At 41.1% G+C, this 20,704-nt stretch overlaps 1 protein-coding gene across 2 annotated transcripts in view; it reads right to left on the reverse strand.

Moving 5' to 3' along the window:
• Positions 1 to 20,704, reverse strand: part of osbpl3b (oxysterol binding protein-like 3b) — a 222,673-nt gene that overhangs the window by 80,718 nt on the left and 121,251 nt on the right. The window lies entirely within an intron of this gene.

Genomic DNA, 20,704 nt, shown 5'->3' on the forward strand with positions numbered 1-20,704 from the left:
CAGCCAGGCTGGGTGAATGAGCAAGAACATGACGAATGAAATACTATGTGAAAAACATGAAGTTACCTCCTTTGGTAGGAAAAACAGCAATACAGAGTACTTCTTACATGGTGAGAAATTGGGAAGCTTTATGTTGAAAAAGGGACTTACATAACATTGTTCATAAGTCACTGAAAGCTAACTTGGTGCAGTAAGGAATTAGGAAGTGAAGTGGTACATTGGCCTTTATCCCACAGAAACTACATAAATGAGTAAAATAAGTAGAACTGTAATTGTAAGGAGCCTCAGTGAGATTGCGCCTGGAGTGTGGTATGCAGTTTGAGTTAACTTAACCAAGGAAGAACATGCTTGCCACAGAGAGAGTGCACCGGGCTGATCTCTGAGATGGCAGATTGTTACATCAGATATTGACAAGACCGAGCCTATATTGATTTCATTGAAGCATACACAAATGTTACAGGACTCAGATGTAGGCAAGCTGCAGAAGACATCATGCTAGAACCAGGGGTCAGTCTCAGAAAGAAAGATCAGACATCAGAGATTGAGGAGAGAAGGCATTTCTTCATTCAGATGGTAAATCTTTGGAATTCCCTGTCTCAGAATATGTGAAGGATCAGTCACTGAGTATGTTCAAGACAAAGATTGATATTAAAAGGAATATGATGATAGAAGAAAATGGCATTTTAGAAGATTTAGGAGATAAGCTATGATTTGCCTTATTTAGGTGGCCATGTAGTTGGCTAGAAACATGTCTATTGCAAGAAAATATCAAATCAAGTCAGCTGATTTGAATTTCACCACCTAAATGTAGACCTAAACCAGGTCAGTATGCATCCTGCAACACGTATAGTTTGAATACAGTCAAACTTACTCTGTTAATGAATATTTGATTAAACTTGGATAATATTAATCTCTGTGTATTATAAAAACATACCTCTGTTTCCTTTTCAGCCTTCTAAACTCAGAAAATTAAGTCAAATCAATAATTAGTAATTACTGCGGCGTAAAACTGGGAATTCATTCATGAAAATACACTAATTAGAAGCACAACTTTATCGATTTCTTTCCTAACCATTTGGAACAGTATTTACTATGCAGTCTGGAGTGGGCCAGGACTCAAAAGGTGGGAGAAGAGCAATAAAGAATGGAGAAAAATTTTAGCATTATAATGAAATCCTTTGGTATTACTCTGATTTTCACTACAGGATATAATGGTGCCAAAATAAAAATCATGAAATATGCCTTAATGACTACCATCTGGTGGCTCTGACATCCATCACTGTGATGTGCTTCGAGAGGTTAGTAATGGCACACATCATCCAGCCTCCCAAATAGCCTTGATTCAGTACAAGTCGCCTCAATAGGTAACAATAGGCCCACTGCAAATGCCATCTCCCTGACCCTACACCCATCCTTGAAGCATATGGCCAACAAGGACACCAAAATCAGACTTCTTTTTAATGACTTTAGTTCTGCCTTCAGCACCACAATTCCAAACAAACTCATCTCCAAAATTCAAGACTTAGGACTCTGCTCCCACCATTGCAACAGGATCCTGGACTTCTTGACCCGCAGACTACAAACAGCAAGAACAGACTCTACCTCCTCCACAATAATCCTCAACACCAGTGAATCGCAAGACAACGTACCCAGCCCTTACACATTCACAACTGTGTGGCCAAATTCAGCTTGAACTTCATTTACAAATTTGCTGATGACACCATGGTAGTGAGTCAGATCTCAAACAACAATGAGACAGGGTATAGGAAAGAGATAGCTATCCTAATGGCATGGAGTAAGGACAACAATCTCTCCCTCAAATGTCAGCAAAACAAAAGAGCTGGTCATCAACTTTAGGAGCAGATTGGTGGACATGCCCCTGCCTGCATCAGTGTTACTGAGATGGTCGACAGCTTTAGGTTCTTAGGAGCAAATCTCACCCAAAACCTATTCTGGTCCACCCACACCGATGCTATAATCAAGAAAGCACATCAATACTTCTACTTCCTCAAAAGGCTGAGGAAATTCAGCATGTCCACAATGATGCTTCCTAATTTTTTTTAAACAAATGCAGCAAAGAAAGCATCCTAGCTGGATGCATCCCAGCTTGGTATGGCAACTGATCTCCCCAAGACCAAAAGAAATTAGAGTCATGTACATGGTGCACCCCATCACAAAAACCAGCCTTCCACCCACTGACTCTGTCTACCCTTCCCGTTGCTTCTGCAAACATGCCAATATAGTCAAAAATCCCTCCCACCTGTTACACACTCTTCCACTCTCTTCCCTGAGGCAGAAGATAAGGAGGTTTGAAAAGAATGCACCAACAGATGTAAGAATAGTTCTTGACCACTGTTATCAGACTTATGAATGAACCTTTTATGTTAGAGATGATCCTTCTGTGCATCTTCTCTGTACCACTATATTCTGCATTCTGTTCTACTATACCCTGATGTACTGAGGTATGGTATGATTTCACTGTGCCACAGTACATGCAATAATAAATCAAATCAAATCAAATCATTAAGCTTGGTTATTCCCTATTATTTCCTTATATTAAGGTAGAAGGCTTTAGTCTTACATCGATTCTGAGAGTTCTCAACTCCAGGCTGGATCAACCATGACATTAAGATTTTTATTGTGGTGGTGGTGGTGTGGGGGGGGGAGGGGGGGGGGGGGGGGGGGGGGGGGGGAGGGTGGAGGAGGAGGAGAAAAGAGTTGTTGGAACCAGACCAAGTGCTATCCAAATTGGTGATCCAGACAGAAGATATGCACATGATACAATCAGCTGTGACAACAGATGAAGGCTGTAGGCCAAGGATGATCCCTAGTTGTTGAGGTTTCCTTGCCATGGGAAATGGGTCTACTTTCTGCTGAGGACCTTGTGTTTACTGATGTGCAACAGTATTCCCGCATTAAAGGAAGTTCTGCACAAGGTGCTTACCTCGAGGAATTCAACCCACCTCCCACCACTGACTCTCAACACAAGCCCTGCAGCAATTCGTGAAAGATGACGGGGACAGGATTGAGAGATCTCAAAGACCCTAGCTTTTGATTGGCACTTAGGCAGTGGAGTTTGATTCAGTATTTCATTCTTGGAATAGGAAGAGGAGAGTACTTCAGCAGCTTTCTTCACAATTGAGCAGCCATCTTCAGGATCGACACTGCTTACCCAGCCTGGAGAAGGGACTAGAAAGATGTCCTAAAAATAGTCTGTTCTGTCACCAACCTGGCTAACAACCTGGATTTAGAGGGCTCATCCACCTGTGATCTGAAAACAAGCAAGAAAGTCAAACTCAGAACCTGGCAAATACAAACCCTCTTGGACAATGAGCAAAATAATCAATCCATCATTCAGAACAAAGAACTGCCCTTGTTGGTGTGAACTTAGACATTTCAACATCAAGTCTCCTGCAGGGCAGCAATATCAAAAGAAAGAAAAATGGCAGCAGAGGAAAGGTGGTGGTGATTATACCTTCCTCTGGAGAGGGAAGCCCAAGGATCAACCCAGGACACGTGGAATTAGATTCACTGTTAAGAACCAACTTGTCAACTGACTCTCAAAGCTCCCTGCTGGTGTCATTGATTGCCTCATGACTCTCTGTCTACAATGTGCCAAGAATAATCAGACAATGGTCATAACTGCCTGTGCTCAAACCCTTGATATCAATAATGAATCCAAAGACGACTCCACTCTGCACACCACACACCAACATCCCGTAGGAAAATAAAATTATCCTTCTTGAAGACTTCAACACCAGGAATGGAAAGGACTTCCAACTCAAGAAAGGGACCATCAGAAAGGAAAGAGGAATTGTAACTTCAGCAGAATTCTCCTGCTCACCAAATATGTGGAAGCTGATCACCACCAACACATTATTCCACCAAAAAGAGAGGTTCAAGACTTTTTGGAGGCATCCACGATCAAAGCACTGGCTCGTGATCAACTCCATCACTGTGCCATCCTGAGATCAAAAGGATGTCGTCTTTACCAAAGAGATGACCAGTGCAGATGACTCATGGACAGACTGATCAATGTCTATCAAATGCCACCAAAAGCAGCTGAAGACAGCAAAACAGTTCAGTAAAAAAGCTCAAAACTGACCAGCTTTAATAGCTGAGCAGACCAGCAAACCTCCAATAATGTCTTCACCAAAATCTCCAATGGGTCCATTTTAATGGAGTGGAAGAGTTGAAGATGGTTATTCACACCATGCAGTGATGACTATCAGCTACAATGCCAGGAAACACCAAGACTGGTTCGACAAGGATGACAACATCATCCAAGACATCATTAACATCAAGAAAGAAAGCTCTCTACGCCTGGTAAAACAACATCATCATCAAGACAAAGAGGAGAACACACCAAACAGCAAATGTGGAGTTACAAAGAACAACTAGGGAAACGAAGAACCAAATGATGGACTGAGAAAGCCAAGGAGCTGTGATTCATTGGTGACAAGCAAGACACCTGGGTTTCTTCAGTGGTACCAAGGCAATCTACTGGCCCCAACACCCTGGGTATCAAACTGGCTTCCTTTTCAGAGACAGAGGAAACAACTCTAAAATTGAGTTCTGAGGAAGGGTCACTCAATGTTGTGGTTCTGTTCGCCGAGCTGGGAGTTTTTTTTTGTCTTAGCGTCTCTCGCCCGTAGGTGTTCAAAGTTTGTGAGAAGATTTGTAGCTCGGATGCTTGTTGTTGTGGTTCTGTTCGCCGAGCTGGGAGGTTTTTTTTCCGCCAAACTCCCAGCTCGGCGAACAGAACCACAACAACGAGCACACGAGCTACAAATCTTCTCACAAACTTTGAAGGGTCACTCAACCCAAAACGCTAACTCTGATTTCTCTCCACAGATGCTGCCAGACCTGAGCTTTTCCAGCAATTTCTGTTTGTTTCGGATTTACAACATCCATACTTCATTTGGTTTTTATTTGACAAATGTTAAAATATGACTGAAACAAAAACATTTTCTTCTTGCAAATCGTAGCCTACTTTTCATTGACTTTGGTTTCTCCTTAGCCCAAAAAATGTGGCGTGCAGCTAATCTTCTCACACATATCTTTTGAGTCAAGAGCAGCTTGCTATAATAGAATCATAGGTGCTACTCATTAATGCATCACCTGTATCTGATTTACTGTCACCTCAGCAAAACATGGCTTGGAATGGAGCCAAAGAAATTTGCAAGTTGGATTTTTAATTTGCCACATGACATAATAATAGGAAATTAATTCAGGGGTTTTTAAAAAATAAATTCTTGCATGGAATCCAAGTATTTAAACTGACCAAATTAAGAATCTGTTAAAATTTTAATTTCCTATTACATGGATCACTGATTAGGCATTAAAAATCTTTGTGTCTTGTTCGTTGTTGCAGTCACAAGACCATAGCAAGGCAATAGCCTTAAGGGACTGCAGGCAGCAGTCTGTCACAAATGGCCAAGAGAATGCCCTGGAGGTCACTGTCACAACATTATTACTTGACTTCAGATATACTTAGCAGTATCAATTTTAAAAGGAGCTGAACGGACACCCACACTTTCTCACAAGTATTTAATACACACATGTAAACATCCATTACATTTCAGAAAACTGTCAATCTGAAGTAGTACACACTTCGAACCGGTTGGTTAAAAAAAAAATCAGACAATCTTTTGTCAATAAAAATAGTCACCAGTTTAATGTCTGAAATGTATGTGCACCATGCACTGGTAATATCTAAATTCTAAATATGGCATTCTCCAGAATTCAATAAACTTGAAGTTTTTCAAAAAAACCTTGCTTCATGATCACAAAACAGAGAAACTCATTGCACAAAGCTGGAAATCAGCAAGCAATTGATTGAAAGAGAAAATAGGCAAATGCATCTGTTGAGAGAGAGATGGAGTGGGGGCTGGCGCACGATGAACACTGACTGGAGTTCAGAATGGCTCCCTGTGGAGGTCCCTACTGTTTCTAATTTACATTAATATTGGATGCAGAGGTACAATGTAAATTACACAATTTACAGATAATACCTAGCTGAAATAAGTCACACAAAATGTGAGAGAGAGTAAGGCAGCACCAAATGAAATGTGACACAGCCAACTGTTAATTATTTGGACATATGGAGTAACATGAGCAATGTAAGCACGCTGTTAAGGGGGTCAAAACAGCCATGACATGTGGTAGGAGAGAAAGTCCAGCAATGTCATCACTTAGCTACACACAGCAACCTAGACAATGTTATACAGACCTTGTCCCACTTAAATAATGCCATTGCGTAACTTCACCAGTAAGGACAAAAACAAACTAAGCTACGCTGATTAAATTTTAAAATGAAATCTGGCGTTAGTCATTGCTGCACTACAATAAACAAAGAAGTACAGTTCTCTACACGATCAGGTGGGTACCTGTACAAATGCCAGAGGGAACATTTCTTCATACGGCATGAACAGTGTGGCATTCTCCAATTGCAATTGAGAGATCTTCAATGATAAATAACTTTTAAATTCAAAAATAAGAGATAAAAGCCATTTCCCATTAAAAGTTGGTAGCCAGGAGACAAAAATTAGGATTTGATAAACTAGCAAAACAGGTTGCACACTGCCATTTTCCCTATGTTCTGATTCCCATGCAGCTGATAGGCTCCTAGTAGTACTTTCATTTCTACTTGTTCATATACCCCAAACTAGAGTCATTGAGATGTACAGCTTGGAAACAGACCCCTTGGTCTAACTTGTCGATGCTGACCAGATATCCTAACCTAATCTAGTCCCACTTGCCAGCACTTGGCCCATATCCCTCTAAACCCTTCTTATTTATATTCCCATCCAGATGCCTTTTAAATTGTAATTGTACCAGCCTCCATCACTTCCTCTGGCAGCTTGTTCCAAATGCACACAATCCTCTGCATGAAAACGTTGTCCCTTAGGTCTCTTTATATCTTTCCCCTCTCACCGTACACCTATGCCCTCTAGTTCTGGACTCCCCGACCCCAGGGAAGAGACTTTGTCTATTTATCCAATCCATGCCCCTCATGATTTTATAAACCTCTATAAGATCACCCCTCAGCCTCTGATGCTCCAGGGAAAACAGCCCCAGACTATTCAGCCTTTCCCTATAGCTCAAATCCTCCAACCCTGGCAACATCCTTGTAAATCTTTTCTGAACCCTTTCAAGTTTCACAACATCCTTCCAATAGGAAGCAGACCAGAATTGCATGCAGTATTCCAAAAGGAAAAGAGGGCATGCTATGTATGAAAAATGTCCACCTCCTTGGGAGTATCTTCAGAAATAGAGACATTTATTATTTTTTTTCTTGAAATCTTGGGACTCCTGTACACTGGAAATTCACATGACCCATCTAACACTAATGCATTGTATTATACACACAGATCTTTAAGCTTCACATTGTTTTGACTGACCTCATGCAATACTTCAAGAACGCAACTGGCATCCTACTTGGCAGAATCAAGATGCAAACAGGCTAAACTATTCCTCACTGATACTGTCTTAGGCACTTTTGCCGACAAATCTGGGGTCGCAATTTCCAAAATGCTATGTGGATGACTGTGCATTGGGGTTTGATGGGGAACAGAGTCAACAAGCCAGTCCAATGGCTCCATTTCAAATCAAAAAGCAGAAACTGTAAATCTTCACAAATCCAACATACTTAAGGTGGCCATGGAAGTTTAGTCAGAACACATTATAATCAAAATATAATCAAATCAACAAAAGAAAGCAGTTGTTACACATGGATGATTTCACAGCAACTGCTAACTGGCATGATATACAACATTTGCGGTGTCATTACTTATGGCTGAGTAAATAGTCCCGATTTCAGAGGTCATTGGATCACAAATAACTGGAGAAATATTTTGTTTTCATTTGTTATGATTTCTGGTTTTCTGTCTAAAATGCGTGCTGTGCACATTTACTGAAAATTCACACCATCCATCAAACAATAATGCATAGTGAAGGACTATGAAAATATTTTCAGCCAAATGTTCAGTTACATATCAAGCTGCAGAAGAAACTGGCTCTTTAAAAGAGAGGGCAACTGAATTCCTTACTTCTTGTTCTGCTGATTTCATTTGATTGTATTTAGTCTCATTATTTAGCTGGTTTTATTATTGATTCTGAAATGGGCCATATCAAGCCATCTTGCGAGATAATGACGTGTCAAATCAGAGCATTTCTTTCCAGCCACCACAAATTTATGAATGGATCTATGACTATAAACTTTGGGCTTGAAAAGTGCCCAATCTACCTTACCTTTCCCTTCCAGTGTAACCGATCTCAAAACTTCGCACAATAGCGAAGATTGTTTTTTTTATTATTATTCTTCATTCATAGCATAAGGCTGAGACAGCGTTTATTGCCCATCCCTAGTTGTCTTTGAGAAAGTGAGTTGTATTCTTGAACTACCGCAGTCTATTTGCTGTAGGCATACCCATAATGCAGTTAGGGAGTGCGAAAGCTTTGATCTGGCAACACTGAAGGAACTAGATATATTTCCAAGTCAAGACGCTGAGTAGCTGAGAGGAGAATTTGCAGGTAAGTGGTGTTCCCTTGTATCTTGTGCCCTTGTCCTTTTACTTGGTCGTGTTCCTGATTAGGGATGATGCTGTCTAAGGAGACTGGCTGAATTTATGTAGTGCATCTTGTACACATTGCTGCTACTGAGAGCGGATGGGAGAGTGATTACTTATGGATGTAATTCATGGCCTCTGACCTTCTCTTGTAGGCACAGTATTTATATGGTTAGTCCAGTTCAGTTTCTGGTTAAGAGTAATGCCAGGATGTTGATGGTGGGAATTCAGCGATGGTAATGCCATTAAATGTCAAAAAGGCAATAAATTGATTCTCTCATTAGGGATGGTCATTGTTTAGCATTTGTGTGGCACAAACGTTGGGATTGGTTAGCTCAGTCGACTGGACAACTGATTTGAAATGCAGAAGAGCGTGGGTTCCATTCCCACACTGGCGGAGGTTACTGTGAAGGACTCTCCTCTGCAACACGTTCCCTCACCTCTTGGGTTAAACCTCCAACAGTCACGTCTCTCATAAGAAAGCAACTGCTATGGACCAGACCAGACCCCTCAAAGTGTATTAAGGAAATAGCCGAGACGCTAACTTTTTATAAGGCTCCAATGCAATTCAATTGGTCAGACTAGTCAATTTAAAATAAAACACTATTTTTACACTACAGTTAAAATACAGACAAAATAAAAATAAAATAATGCATAACGGTAACTCTGTTGAAATTCAGTAAAATAATTTGTCTCACATGCAATCCTAACAGCATGAAGAGAACCCTTGCTTTTAGCTATAATAGAGAAGGGAATAAAAACTTCCACATGCAGCTTCAAGATTCCTAATTATCCACTAAAAATCCATGTTCTGTAGGAGCTTGACCTCACCCATTTAAGCGGTTTCTATTGTTCCCACTTTAAAAAAACCCCAAAAAGCCCATAAGCTGTTTACTTTATTTGACTTTGAGCAGACCGCTTATCAGCTGTCTCAACCTTTCTTCATTAATAAAGCGAGACAAAGTACACATCTTGTAGTATTCTCACAAATGCAAGACGGTTTTTTGTTGTTGCTACATCTTAGCTCAAGCCTGAATATTATCCAGGTTTTGCTGCATTTTGACATGGACTGCTTCAGTGTCAGAGGAGTCACAAACAGTGCTGAACATTGTGCAATCTTCGGTAAGCAGCTGATGATGTTTGGGCCTGGACATTAGCCCGAGGAACTCCTGCAGAGATATCCTAGAGTTGACATGACTGACCTCCAATAACCACAGCCATCGTCCTATGTGCCAGGTATGACTCCAACCAGTAAGGGGTTTCTCCCAATTGTCATTAACTAGCTTTGTTTGACTGACTTGATACCACAATTGGTCAAATGCAGCCTTGATGTCAAAGGCAATCACTCCGTCTTACCTCTGGAATTCAGCCCATTTATTCAAGATTGAACTAAGGCTGTAATAAGGTCATGAGCTGTGTGGCCCTTGCAGAACCCAAACCTAAATATCAATACGCAGGATGTTGCTAAACAAGTACTACCTGGTGGCAATATTGATGATAAATGCATCACTTTATTGATGACTAACAGTAGACTGATGGGCAATAATTGGCCGGGTTTGATTTGCCCGCCAGTGCATACAGGACATGCTTGGGCAATATTTCACTTATCATGCCAATGTTGAGTGTATACTGGAATAGATTGGCCAGGAATCCAGCAGTTCTGGAGCACAGATCTTCAACTGCAGTACTATTGCAGGAATGTTATCAGAACCCATAACCTTTGCAGTGTCCAGCATCTCCAGCCATTTTTTGATATCACGTGCAGTGAAACAAATTGGCCGAAGACTGGCACCTCTGATGTTGCAGACCTCTGGAGGAGACCAAGACGGATCACCCACTCGCTACTTCTGACTGATTTCAAATGTTTCAGCTTGTCTTTTGCGGATGTATGCTAGGCTCTCCAGCCATTGAAGGTGGGATTTTTATGGAGCTACTTCCATCAGTTTGTGGTGTTATTTTTCTACCACTAACCACAATGGGATGTTTGACTGCAGAGCTTATATCTTGACCATTGGTTGTGGAATTGCTTAATCCTGCCTATTATTTACTGCTTCTTGTATTTGGAACACAAGGAGTCCTATTTTGTAGCTTCACCAGGTTGACGGCTCACTTTCAGGTATATCTGGTGCTGCTCCTGCATGTTCTCCTGCATTCTTCATTGCATGCTGCTACTATATCAGTGGCAGCCATCAAGCCAAAGCGTTTTTCTGCCTATCGCAGAAGTGGACAGCGTAGTACAGAGGAACTTCGATTATCCAAAGGACACGGGCGGGGAGTGTTTCACTCCGTTAACCAAATTCCAGATAATCAAATGCCAGATAACATAGTTTAGCCAAGCATCAGGACCTTGCGATCTTGCCAAATAATCCGATATTCAGATAATCGAGGTTCCTCTGTATATGAATTTCAGTGCTGGTGTGATGTTAGGTATACAGACAGTACATCCCAAAGACCGTCAGATCATATCAAACAACATGTACCTTTAGTTGCTCACAACAGGCAGTTTATTGAGTGGGTGCAATCAGCCTGCGATTATAAAGCTCACAACAAAATTCAACATTTAATCTGATTCTGTGATTCGACAACACTTAAGTAATCATAAATGCACTAAGAATGACACTGACAACCAATTTAGGATCATTAGTCAAATTCACAATGTGGCACATGCATGAACTGGAAGATATATAAAAATAACCAACCTCCTACAAAACTGCAATCGCATGGACGCAAATCCTCCGACTCCGCTGCATTTGCTCCCAGGATGAGAGACTCCACTGCAAGACATCCCATATGTCCTCCTACTACAAAAATGGTAATTTCCCCTCTCCCATGATTAATAATGCCCTCAACCACATCTCCTCCATTTCCTGCACCTCTGCCCTCAAACCCCCTCCTCCCAATGAGGATAGTGCGCCCCTTGTCCTCACATACCACCCCACCAACCTCCAAATCCAGTGTATCATCCTCCTCCATTTTTGCCAGCTGCAGTCAGAACTCCACCATCAAACAGATATTTCCTTCCCACCCCTATCTGCTTTCCATCGAGCCTGCCCACTCTGCGACTCCCTTGTCAGTTCCACAATCCCCTCCAACTCCTTCTCCCCACTGCACTTTTTCCTGTGAACCGCATGAAGCTCAATACCTGCCCCTAGACTACCCCCTCACCTCCATCCAAGGCTCCAAACAATCATTCCAAATCTGGCAGAAATTCCCCTGCACCTCTTCTAACCTGGTCTACTGCATCCACTGCTCCTGATGTGGGTCTCCGCTACATCGGAGGGACAAAGTGCCGACTCGTGGACCAGTTTGTGGAATGTCTACACTCTATACACTCCAACCAACACTACTTTCCATTTTCCAGCCATTTCAACTCCCCCTCCCATCCCTTGGTGAAATGTCCATTCTGGACCTCCTCATCTGCCAAACTAAGGCCACATGCAAACTGGAGGAACACCTTATATTTCACCTTGGGAGTTTACAGCCCAATGGCCTTAAAAAGAGTTCACCAGTTTCAAAATCTCCCTATCCCCAACCTCATCCCATGTCCAGCCTTCCCTCTCCTCGGTGCCTCCTTGACCAGACCTAACCTGTCCATTTCCTCACTCACCGACCGCTCTACCTTTCCCATGGACAATAACACCCTACCAGCATCCACCAATCACCACCCCACCTAACTTTCCCCCTCCTCTAATTATATTTCAGCTCCATTCCCCCTCCCCAGTCCTGATGAAGGGTCCTGACCAGAAACGTCGACTTTCCTGCTTGTCAGATGATGCCTGTGCTGCTGTGCCTTTCCAGCTCCATATTTTATTGACAGCCTTTTGCTGCTTTATTGCTGAAGGAAATACCTTGACAGATCAGAGTCAACCTGCCTAGTTTAAAATTTAAACAAATCTTAGCAGTTAACGGTCAGTCAGCACTGAAAAGAACCATGGGATTATGTGGATTCTGAAAAACCTCCACTGTTGGAAGGAGTGGACTTCATGTGAACTTTATTATAGAGATAGATTGAAGTCATTTAGATTTTAAAACCTGATTATTTGAAATATATCTGAAGTTAAACTTCCATATTACTCAATTATAAAGTTATGAAGGACAAGAAATGATTAACATGCATGGAGATGTGTGGTAGAATACCAACAACTAACTGTTGCCACTTGTCAACACTTAACTCTCATATAGCATAAATTTGGTTTTCCCTTTGCAAATTGTCCTCGTGAGCAGGAGGAATAGAATCACAGAATGTCCACAGTGTGGAAAGAGGCCATTGAGCTCTTCAAGTTAGTATAATCCCTTGAAAGAACATCCCACCCACCCTTCCCTATCCTATCCTCCAATCCCGCATTTACCACGGTTAATCTACCTAGCCTACACATCCCTCGACACAGTGGACAATTTAGCATGGCCAATCCGTACATCTTTGGACAGAGGAAGAAACCCATGCAGACATAGGGAGAACGTGAAAACTTCTCACAGACAGTCCCCCAAGGGTGGGATCAAACCAGGGTCCCTGACTTTGAGGTAGCAGTGTCATTGCGCTGCCCTTTGACAGCCTTTTTTTCCAGCATTCCTCAAGTCTGTACACCGAACAACTAATTTAATAGTAAGACTAAATCATTCTATGATTAGACCAAACTTAGTCTACTATATCCAATTTTGATTAAATAAGACAGAACCAACACAGGAAAGAACCAAGAGGAGATTACCTGGGTTCTGAAAATCTCTACTATTGGAAGGAAGCATCAGAGATCAATTAACATCATTTAGATTTTAAAACATGATTACTTGAAATATTTCTGAACTTAAACATTTATATTACACAACGATAAACTTATAGAAGGACAAGAAATGATTAACATGCATTGAGATTTTGTGGTAGAATGCCAAAAACAAGGGAAACTTGGATTCTGTAATGTTGGTGATAGTAGAAGGGAACAGTTGCAGTTTGTGTATGTGAGTAGTTGGAATAGTTTGAAAGGTCTTCCACAACCATATTTCAGTCATTAGGCTCTTATGTTCCCAAGCAGAAAACAGAACAAAAACAGTTGGTACCTAATAAAACAAACCTAAATGATTTTCTTCACAAAAAGTGGAGTTTCATCCAATTCCCATTTAGATTTTAATTGCAATGCTTATTTGTCAGTTTTTTTTATGTTCATATGCTTCAGTGTACCAACACACTCAGTATTAAGAATATTCAATGCCTGCTGACTAAAACAGAAACATATTCAAACAGTAAAGTTGATACTAATAGTTTACAGAACACTCCACTGAATACTTTCACCTTTTGAAATCCACATTTACCTGGTACAAAGTGACTCTGTACAAATCTATTTTTCTGCCAATACGTACAGGTTGATTTGCCATACTTGGAGGCAAACTGTGTGTGAAGTTTGCACATTCTCCCAGTGTCTGCGTGGGTTTCCTCTGGGTGCTCCAGTTTCCTCCCACAGTCCAAAAATGTGCAAGTTAGGTGAATTAGCCATGCTAAATTGCCCGTAGTGTTAGGTGAAGCGGTAAATGTAGGGGAATGGGTCTGGGTGGGTTGCTCTTTGGAGGGTCGGTGTGGACTTGTTGGGCCGAAGGGCCTGTTTCCACACAGCAAGTAATCTAATCTAAAAAGAGAAAGCAAAAGCAGAAATTTCACAGAATTATCAGTGAAGGTGGCGGCCATTCGGTCCATTGTATCTACACTGGCTCTCTGAACAAGCAATGTTGGGTGGTGCCAGTCTCCTGTCCTTTCCCCATAATCCTGCAAATTATTTCTGTTTAAATAACCTTTTAATACCCTCCTGAATGTCTTCATTGAAATGGTCATCCCCACACTTCCTGATGGTGCATCCCAGACTGAAGGCACTCACTGCATGATAAAAGCCTTCCTCCAATTTACTTTATTTGCAAATCATTTTAAATTTGCGCTCTCTTGTTTAGGTATAGGAACCATTTCTTCATCTATTCTGTTCAGACCTGTCATGAGTTTGAAAACGTCAATCATTTCTCCCCTTAGCCTGTAATTGCTGGTCCAGATTCCTAATCAGTGAAAACATTCTCCCTGCACCTACTTTGTCTAGCCTGGTTAGATTTTTATATGTCAATCAGAACCTCTCTCACCCTTCTAAATGTGATTGAACATAGGCACAGGTGAACCAACCTCTCCTCATAAAATAGTCCTGCAAACCTTGGTATCAACGTACTGAACATTCGGTACATTCTCTCTGTGGCACGTATATATCTTCATAGGTAGGGAAACCAAAACTAAAAACAATATTCCAAATGCTGTGTATTCAAGAAAAAGAGCATTATATTTTTGAGTATTAAAGGAATCCAGGGCTATGGAAAGAATACAGGACTATGGCACAGAGCTGGAGGATCAACATGATCATATTGAATGGCAAAGCAGACTCAAAGGGCTGAAGAACCTAGTTTATGTTGTTCTGTTTCATTTTGCAGTTTTCTGCATAGAATTTCATCAGCCATCTATTTTCTGACTCTACTAAACCGTGAATGTCCTTTTGAAGGTCTACACTGTTCTCCTCAGTGCTTCCAGGTTTTGCACTTCCACAGTGCCCTCAAGCATTCCAACATCTAGATAATTTATATAAATTAGGAAAAAGGACTCCTGGGGAAATCCCACTACAAACATCCCACCAGCCTTGAGAGTGTCCATTAACCACGACTCTGTTTCTAACACAAAGTTTTCACATTGCTACGATTCACTGTATTCCATGAGCTACAACTTTCCCAGAAACTTGCGTGGCATTGTACTCAAAACCTTTTGGAAGTCCACGTACACATCAGCAATATTATCCTTAAAGAACTTAAGCAACTTAGTTAAACAGGACTTTCCCTTAAGAAATCCATGCTGGTTCTAATTAACCCATATTTGTCCATATAACTTTGTTTCTAGAAGTTTCTCTACTACGGAAATTCAAATGACATCTATTCATACAGAATCCCACCTGTCCAAATAAACCTCGCTGATCTTTTAAAACAATACAAAACATAAGCAGGTGTAGGGCATTCAGCCCGATAATCCTGCTCTACTATTCAATATGATATGGTTAATCATTAAACTCAACACCGCATTCTCACTTTCTCCCCATACTCGTTGATCCCTTCATCCTGAAGAACTATATCTGACTCCTCCTTGCAAACATTTGGCCTTAACTTTTTTCTGTAGCAGAGAATTCCACCAACAATGTTTTACTAATGTTTTTCACAACCTGAGATTATAATTAAAGATTTCTTTTTACTCTGTAGAAACTGGAGTTGTAATAACAGAACATTAAAAAACCTAAAAAACAGGAACCATTTTACCCTTAATTCTGTTATTCACTTGGACAAGATTCATTTTCTTATATTATCACTCATCCCTTGATATTCAATTTTTGTCGTAGGTATGGTTAGTAAGTTTGCAGATGACACCAAAATTGGATGTGTAGTGGACAGCGAAGAGGATAATATTGGATTACAATGGAATCTCGATCAGATGAGCCTATTGGCTGAGAAGAGGCAGATGGAGTTTAATTCAGATAAATGCGAGGTGCTGCATTTTGGGAAAGCAAATCTTAGTAGGACTTATACACTTCATGGTAAGGTCCTAGGGAGTGTTGCTGAACAAAGAGACCTTGGAGTGCAAGTTCATAGCTCCTTGAAAGTAGAGTCGCAGGTAGATAGGATAGTGAAGACGACGTTTGGTATGCTTTCCTTTATTGGTCAGGATTTGGAGATGCCAGTGTTGGACTGGGGTGTACAAAGTTAAAAATCACACAACAACCAAGTTATAGTCCAACAGGTTTAATTGGAAGCACACTAGCTTTCGGAGCGATGCACCTTCATCAGGTGATTGTGGAGGACTCGATCGTAACACAGAATTTATCGCAAAAATTTGCAGTGTGATGTAACTGAAACATCAATTTTTCAATGTATAATTTCAATTACATCACACTGCAAATTTTTGCTATAAATTCTGTGTTACGATCGAGCCCTCCACAATCATCTGATGAAGGAGCATCGCTCCGAAAGCTAGTGTGCTTCCAATTAAACCTGTTGGACTATAACCTGGTGTTATGTGATTTTTAACTTTATTGTTCAGAGTATTGAGTACAGGATTTGCGAACTCATGTTGTGGCTGTACAGGACACTGGTTAGGCCACTGTTGGAATATTGTGTGCAATTCTGGTCTCCTTCATATCAGAAAGATGTTGTGAAACTTGAAAGGGTTCAGAAATGATTTACAAGGATGTTGCCAGGGTTGGAGGATTTGAGCTATAGGGAGAGGTTGAATAGGCTGGGGCTGTTTTCCCTGGAGCGTCGGAGGCTGAGGGGTGACCTTATAGAGATTTACAAAATTATGAGGGGCATAGATAGGATAAATAGACAAAGTCTTTTCCCTGGGATGGGGGAGTCCAGAACTAGAGGGTATAGGTTTAGGGTTAGAGGGGAAAGATATAAAAGAGACCAAAGGGGCAATGTTTTCACGCAGAGGGTGGTGTGTGTGAGTGGAATGAGCTGCCAGAGGAAGTGGTGGAGGCTGGTACAATTGCACCATTTAAAAGGCATCTGGATGGGTATATAAATAGGAACGGTTTGGAGGGATATGGGCTGGGTGCTGGTCAGTGGAACTAGATTGGGTTGGGATATCTGGTTGACATGGACAGGTTGGACCGAAGAGTCTGTTTCCGTGCTGTACATCTCTATGACTCTAGGTGCCCAGTTCTAAATATAGAAGTTAACTGCACTGAAAGATATACTAGCTATCACAACTTCATTGCCAGTGACCAATTACTAAGGTTACCAGGCTGTTAGAAAAACAGTAGTCATTTTATTATTAAAGAACACCAAAACTGGAACAACAATTATCTTGATGTGGAAAGTTTGACAAGGTTATGATCATTTTTGGCGAAAGTGAGGATTGCAGATGCTGAAGATTAGAATCGAGTGTGGTGCTGGAAAAGCACAGCCGGTCAGGCAGCATCTGAGGAGCAGGAAACTCAGCATTTCGGGCAAAGGATGATGAAGGGCTTATGCCCAAAACGTCGAATTTCCTGCTCCTCAGATGCAGCCTGACCTGCTGTGCTTTTCCAGCATCAGACTCTTGACTCTAGGCTTGTTTTAGGACTAGATGGGGTTATGCAGGGTGCAAGTTCCCGATGGTGGGTTTGTCCAGGACCAGGGGTCACAGTCTGAGGGTTTAGGGTGGACCATTTAGGATGCAGAGGAAGAGACATTTCTTCACCCAAAGAGTGATGAGTCTGTGGAATTCATTACCACAGGAAGTAGTTGATGCCAAAACCTTGAATGTATTCAAGAGGTGGCTAGATATATCATTTGGGGCAAATGGGATCAAAGGTTACAGGGAGAAAGCAGGATTAGGCTAGGTTATGAGTTGGATGATCACCCATAACCGTGATGAATGGCGAAGCAGGCTGGAAGGACCGAATGGCCTCCTCCTGCTCTTATCTTCTATGGTTCTGTTTACAGATGCAGCCAGACCTGTTGAGGTTTTCCTGTACTTTGTGTTTAACAACAATTCATTATTTGGCCCTTGAGGTCTGTTTTCTTGATTGGTTTCAGATAATCACATCCAAGCTCACTCTCATATTTATACACGTCTCTTCATTTCAAATCAAGTGTTTACCTATTAATGCATTTGACAAACTTCACATTTGATGATAAGTTGATTACTGTTAAATATATAAACACACACAAGTCAGACTATTTTGTAGTTATTACTGCTGACTTGCACTTTTATCCTCAACAATGTTTCCAATAAGAATTCTTGTCAATTTCCTAAACGTTGTGTAACTATATGGTGGGCGGCACGGTGGCACAGTGGTTAGCACTGTTGCCTCACAGCGCCAGAGACTCGGGTTCAATTCCCGACTCAGGCGACTGACTGTGTAGAGTTTGCACATTCTCCCCGGGTCTGCGTGGGTTTCCTCCAGGTGCTCTGGTTTCCTCCCACAGTCCAAAGATGTGCAGGTCAGGTGAATCGGCCATGCTAAATTGCCCATACTGTTAGGTAAAGGGGTAAATGTAGGGGTATGGGTAGGTTGCGCTTCAGCAGGTCTGTGTGGACTTGTTGGGCCGAAGGGTCTGTTTCCACACTGTAAGTAATCTAATCTATATAGAATTCCTGTTGCATAAACAGAGACAGTTTCCAAATGCATAATTTCAAGGTGACACCTCAATCACAAAGTACATCTCTGTCACAACCATCAATTTCTAAATATTTCTGTTGTATTTAATTATTTATGCATCATATTGTGAGAGACAGCATTTCCTATAATTCACCCTCTGACTCTCCACCTTCCCCATACCCCACTACACCGCCCCCCACCCCAACTCCTCCAGAAATTCTCCCATCTGCCTCTTCATACACCATCTGATTTTTGACCAAATATCTCCTGAACCAGAGCTCAGCTTAAGCTGAATTGATCTGAACATCTGTTATCTATCACTTATTCATGACCTGGCCATGGGCAACTGACGTCCTGTTCTACTAATGTACTAGCATTAAGATTCTTGTAATAAAAAGCTGTTGTAATTTCATATGGCTGGGTTTATAATTTGTACCTGGAAGCTTCTGTAATGATATTAGTTCAGTGCCAAATCCATAAAAATACTTTTTTAAAAAAAAATGATCACAAGGCTATAACTTAAACTTACAAACTTTGCACGCACTGACTGATTTTTGAATAGCAGAGATATTAACAACAGGCATACTGTTTCTGGAAAGTAAGTCTCCACTTTAATCATTCTAAAGAAAACGTTTCAGGTAAGATTCAGGTCAGAGAATTGTTAATGCATCTTTTCAAATAATGTCAGAAATAGTTGTTTCTTTGCTGTATGGAAAACTCGCATTGGGATACCATGCAATGTTGTGGAGCTGTGATATGAAAATTGTTATGCATATTACAAACAAGTATTCTAGATACCAAACAAACCACTGAAAATCCAATTGCCTTCTTCCCACACCTTTTTCATAAATTGCTGGTCAACAGTACTGTATTTATACTTGAGTTGAAACAAAGACACAAAAGGTAAATCAGTTAATCACTAGATTTCTATCTTGTTTAACAACATTTACTTAGAGCAACTATTTCTAATTAGATTCTTGGAATGCGGCTGCTGCTGGTTTAGGAAGCTATTTATCATCTCTCCTCAACTGCACCGAGGTGACACTGGTAGGCTTTCCTTTTACAGAATTTATGAAAGCACTCCCACCATGTTTTGAAGCAAAGATTCCAGAACTTTGATCTAGCATCATTGAAACAAAAGCAATCAACATCAAAGTCTTGATGACATGCAATTTGGAGAACTGGGAGATGGTTTTCCCATGCAGCTGAAGCCTATGGACCAAGGAGGTACACAGACAGCCTGTTTGTACATTGATCTCTGTCAGGGCTTTTCCCGAGTCCAAGAGTGGATATCACGCACACCCACTCCCCCCACCCAGTTTTTCTTTCTGTCATGAAAGCCCCAATACATCGTACCATAATCATTAGAAATTTAGCAAGGACAAAGAAATGCGTTTGTCCAGGGGCATGATGATTCAACACACCGTGCATCTGTTTAGTACCAAAGGCAGATCAGAGGATTTTGAGGTAGAGTGGTCTTGGATAAATGTCATCTGGGTCAGACATTAAATTCAGACAAGGGCTGATTCAAGAACCACCGTCCCAAAAGCATCAAAAAGCAAACTCTCAGTGTTACACTTCCCAAGTAAGAATTAAATGTAAAGGCCTTTCTAGTTACCAGTTTTATAGTTAGTGATCAGCTTCGTTACTATTTGTAGCATTGCAATTCAATGACGGCTGTAATTGTGATTTCTTCCATAAACTACTGGAGACCATTTGCTTTTCACAATGCAGTCTAATAGTGTGGTAGCTGGCACATTTAAAACGATAGGCATCAGAATTGGAAATGGCACACTAGAAGAGATGGTTCATTGATGCTTCAAAATATAAGTAGAATAGTTTTCATATCGCAACTAAACCAATTTATACCCACATCTCTCAGTTCTTAGTGAGCCAGAGAAACTAAATGAAATGTGGAAAGTAGATTCCATTTGTTGAAGCCACTTTTGGTGTACTAAGTTCATTTTCAAAGTAGCTTACTGGCAAGCATCC

This window comes from Hemiscyllium ocellatum, chromosome 5 (assembly GCF_020745735.1).
Source record: "Hemiscyllium ocellatum isolate sHemOce1 chromosome 5, sHemOce1.pat.X.cur, whole genome shotgun sequence".
NCBI classification, from domain to species: Eukaryota; Metazoa; Chordata; class Chondrichthyes; order Orectolobiformes; family Hemiscylliidae; genus Hemiscyllium; species Hemiscyllium ocellatum.